A 4,945-nucleotide genomic window follows, 5' to 3' on the forward strand; every position below is an offset into this window, starting at 1 on the left:
AGGATTAAGGCTATTTATCTTAGATTTCTGTGCACTTTTGATGTAGACATTTATGGCTATAAACTTGTCCTTTAGTACTCAGGACGCATCCAAATTAATATTCATCAAGTAACCCACCGGGCTTCACAGCTCACAGCATGTACCACCCACAGTTCACACTGAAAATACCAAGTCATGCATTTCCTGGCTTCTTCTGTTGTTTCCCTAATTCGTCTTCCATTTTATTGGACCTTGTATCATGAATATTCTCACTGAATTAGTCTCCTCTCCTCCCCAGGCTTTAAAACTACTGATAAACTTTACAGCATGAGTTCCAAGTAATAAAATCTAGTAGCTCAGCCATTGCTGCTCAGCCCCTTAGACCAAGCATCCATATCATTGTATTCCAGTATTTCACTTAGACTCCATCATGCCCTATGGAACCAGACCTTCACTTTCTGCCTGAACACTCAGTACAGGCATATACATCTTTATGACCCCACTCAACTCAAAGCAGTTCCAGAAAATGGGACGCATGTCCCACTAACACCAAGATTAGTTCTATCATTCTGGTAGATGGAAATGTGGAGGAAAATCCACCAATGGAGGAGGCATGACAGAATTAAAAACCAAACCAAACCAAACAAAAAACCCAAAACCAGGGGCTGGGAAGGTGGCTCAGTGGTAGAGCGCTTGCCTTGCATGCCTGAGGCTCTGGTTCGATTCCTCAGCACCACATAAGCAAAAAGAAAAAAGCTGGAAGTGACGCTGTGGCTCAAGTGGTAGAGTGCTAGCTTTGAGCTGAAGAGCTGAGGGACAGAGCCCAAGCCCAGAGTTCAGGCCCCACGACCGGACCCCAAAACAAAAACAAAAAACCCAAAACCTTTGGGCTGGGAAGGTGGCTCTGTGGTAGAGTGCTTGCCTAGCATGAAGGAGGCCCTGGGTTCGATTACCTCAGCACCACATAAGCAGAAAAAGCTGGAAGTGGCACTATGGCTCAAGTGGTAGAGTGTTAGCCTTGAGCTGAAGAGCTGAGGGACAGTGCTCAGGCCCAGAGTTCAGGCCCCATGACTGACAACAAAACAAAACAACAACAACAACAAAAACCAAAACCATCAAGTGCCAGGTGAAATGAGATTGTATGAGTCAAGATCTCTAAATAATCCCTATTCTCCCAAAACTTTCAGCTAGATTCAAACATGTTCAGAAGGAGAAACAGCCAATCAAGAAGGCCCACAGAAAGGCCAATCAGCAAAATCTCAAGTCTGTACAAATCTCTTTCCAACCTTGTTTCAGCAACTGCAGTATTTCTTTTTTGTTCTGTTGCTCACTGCTTCCCTTGGCAGTAATTCTGTAAGTGTGTGTGTGTGTGTGTGTGTGTGTTGGTCATGGGGCTTGAATTCAGGGCCTGGGCACTGTCCCTGAGTTCTTTTTGCTCAAGGCTAGTGCTCTACCACTTTGAGCCACAATACTACATCTGGTTTTCTGGTGGTTGATTGGAGATAAGAGTCGGATGGACTTTCCTGCTCAGTCTAGCTTTGAACCTTGATCCTCAGATCTCAGCCTCCTGAGTAGCTAGGATTATAGGTGTGAGCCACCAGCACCCAGATCCCTTATGAGTATTCTAATACATGTTTGCTTCTCCTGTTCTTTTATGTGGTAAATTCTTTCTACCAGAACAAGGCCTTACCTTTTCTATTGGTGACAGGCAAGGTTGACTTATTTTCTTCTTTTAGTCAAGTGCATTGTTTGGGGCTATTCAAATGGTTACTGGCATTATGCAGATTGGACAATAAATCAGTTTAGTTTGGATTATTCTGCTCAAATTAATTCAATTATTATTTTTTGGGGGGGTCTGGTCATGGGGCCTGAACTCTGGGCCTGGGCGCTGTCCCTCAGCTCTTCAGCTCAAGGCTAGTGCTCTACCACTTGAGCCACAGCACCACTTCCAGCTTTTTTCTTTTTGCTTATGTGGTACTGAGGAATCGAACCCAGGGCCTCAGGCATGCAAGGCAAGCGCTCTACCACTGAGCCACCTACCACCCCTAATTCAATTATTTGTGTGTGTGTGTGTGTGTGTGTGTGTGTGTGTGTGTGTGTGTGTGTGTGCCAGTCCTGGGGCTTAAATTCAGGATCTGAGATTTCTCTGCTCAAGGCTAGTGCTCTACCACTTGAGCCACACCCCCACTTCTAGATTTTTGGGTGCTTAATTGGAGATAAGAGTCTTACAAACTTTCTTTCCTGGGCTGGCTTTGAACCTCAGTCTACTGTGTAGGTAGGATTACAGGTGTGAGCCACCAGTGTTCAACTATTTTTGGAACTGTGTTTTACATGCTTTTATGAGATCCATATAACATTTTAAAATGTTCTACCTACAAAATTAGCTGTGATATATTGCATTTCTGTGTACTAGTCTGATTTAGGAAGTGCAGATCCTGGTATGTAGGAAATATGTAACTTCTACATTTTAATAAACCAATCTCATCTCCGGCCATTAGCGCTGTATGGAAAATTCTCATAAAGACACTTCAGTGAAGTTCCACATTGAGCTGGTGATTGAAGCCTGGGGTTTTAGCCCCAGATTCTCAAAGCAGTAGAGCTTCAGAGTGTTCAAAGAGTATCCTAGCAATTCATAGAATGCCCAAACTCAGCATGAGTCTCATTGTGAACTAGAACATACTGGTCAAACTTGAAAGTTAATTCCCCAGAGTACTACACAAGTTCTCATCTGAGGTCATCCAAAAGTCCTTACCCCAATCACACTGCCTCTCCACAGGTATTGTTGGTAGACTTAGCTCCTGACCAGCATCTGATGAATGAAGACCAGGCCCACCTTGAATTTGTACAAAATGTCATTTATTCCTTTATTGAAATCTAAGGGAACTTGCTACTTCATTACATCAAGATCTGTAGCTTAACCTGCCTAGATTTGGTACAAAAACAAATGAGGCAGAGAAATATATGGGTCTTTTGAGCTAAAAAATCAGGGTAAGCTGGGCCCTGGTGCCGCATGCCTGTAATTCTAGGTGTTCAGGAAGCTGAGACCTGAGGATCACAGTTCGAAGCCAGCCCAGGCAGGAAAGTCCATGAGATTCTTATCTATAGTTAGTCACCAAAAGGTCAGAAGTGGAGCTGTGGCTCAAGTGGTAGAGCACTAACCTTGAGCACAAAAGCTCAAGGACAATGCCCAGGCCCTGAGTTCAAGCCCCATGACAGGCATCAAAAAAAAAATCAGGGTAGAATTTGATTATTATCTATGGGTTCCTTTGCCAAGAACATTGTTATTTAAGAATGATACATCTTTTTTGCTCACTCACCCCTACAAAACACATGTAGAATACAAAGTCAATCCCGCTAAATTATTTTGAAAGAATATGTTGGAAATATCCTTTCTCTAGTCTAGCTTACTTCACTTAGAATAAACTTTTTTGAGCTTTTCCATTTCCTTATGAATGGTATAATACCATTCTTTCTGCTAGAAGGATAGAATTCCATTGTGTGTATATACCACATTTTCTTGATCATTCATCCATTGAGGGGCATCTGGGCTGATTCCATATTTTGGCTATGGTAACTAAAGTTGCAAAGAACACAATTATACTGGTAGCTATACTGTTTGTGCTTTATTGGACACATGCTCAGGAGTGGGAATTGCTGGGTTAGGGTAATTCTATGTTTAGCTTTTTTGAGAACCCTCCATCTTGCTTTCCAGAGTGGTTGAACAATCTTCTATTATACCAACAGTATAATAGAGGTTCCTTTTAGCCACATCTATGCCTGAATTTGTTATTGTTAGTTTTCTTGATATTGGCCATTCTAACTATGGCGAGGTGGAATCTCAGAGTTGTTTCACTTTGCATCTCCATTATGGCCATAGATGACTGTGGTGGCAGCTAGAATAGAAATGCCTATAAATCCACAAGTTAAAAACACCGGGTGGTAAGCAAGTAGCTGCACATGAATTAACTGATGTATAATAAACTCTTTGGAGAGCTCAAATAGTATAATCCCTTAAAAGACTAAGTCAATGCCCAACAAAATAAGTACCAGGAAATGGGTACTTGCAAGCAGGGAGGGCTGGGCCAAGGGAAGTAGGGAAGATGAATGAGGGGAGGGGGGAGGGAAAGGGTGCAATCTTCAGGCAAGGATTCATTGTATATACCACATAATTGAGAAATGTAAGGGAAGGGGAAGGTTGAAGGGGGTGAAGATGTCCCAGTGATAGCACAGATCAAGATGCACTGTACAGATGAACTGCTTTGTTAATGGCAAAAAAAGAGCAATATATAACCTAAAAATGAAGAAAAAGTGAGGGAAGAGTTTGGGAGGAGTGGGTGAGAATGTTCAAAGGGGCGACATTGCTCAAGATGCACTGAATTTGTAAACTGCTTTGGTGAGTGGCCACTCCTTTGTACAATTACTTAAAGATAATAAAAATATTCAGAAAAGAAGAGAACTATCCTGTCTCTGGATTGTGTGCTTGTAGGTGGGTGTGTGAATATGTGTGTTCATGCTGTATTTTCCAGTGTAAAGAGTAAAATCACAAACTCAAATATTCCTGTCACTGGTGGAAAGAAGATGAACTGGTTGTCCAGAATCACCATTACCCAAGTCCTACCAAAGCCCTTCAGAACTGCAATGTTCCATCCTTTCCAGGACATCTCCGGTATAGATAGCAATAGTAAATGTTGATTATCCTTTGACCTCAAGATTCAAATTGCCTCCAAAGAATGAATAAAAATGTGCCCTGTGAATTCAAGACTGTATTACAGGTGCCTAAATTAATGCTACTCTGAATTGTCATAACTTTTATAGGACTTACTTTAGCTGAAATAATTTTCTGTCCTTTAGCTGGGCGCTTGTGGCTCATGCCTGTAATCCTAGCTACTCAGGAGGCTGAGATCTGAGGATCGAGGTTCAAAGCCAGCCCAGGCAGGAAAGTCTGTGAGACTCTTATCTCCAATAA

This window comes from Dipodomys ordii, unplaced genomic scaffold, assembly GCF_000151885.1.
Source record: "Dipodomys ordii isolate 6190 unplaced genomic scaffold, Dord_2.0 Scaffold40, whole genome shotgun sequence".
In the NCBI taxonomy this organism is placed as follows: domain Eukaryota; kingdom Metazoa; phylum Chordata; class Mammalia; order Rodentia; family Heteromyidae; genus Dipodomys; species Dipodomys ordii.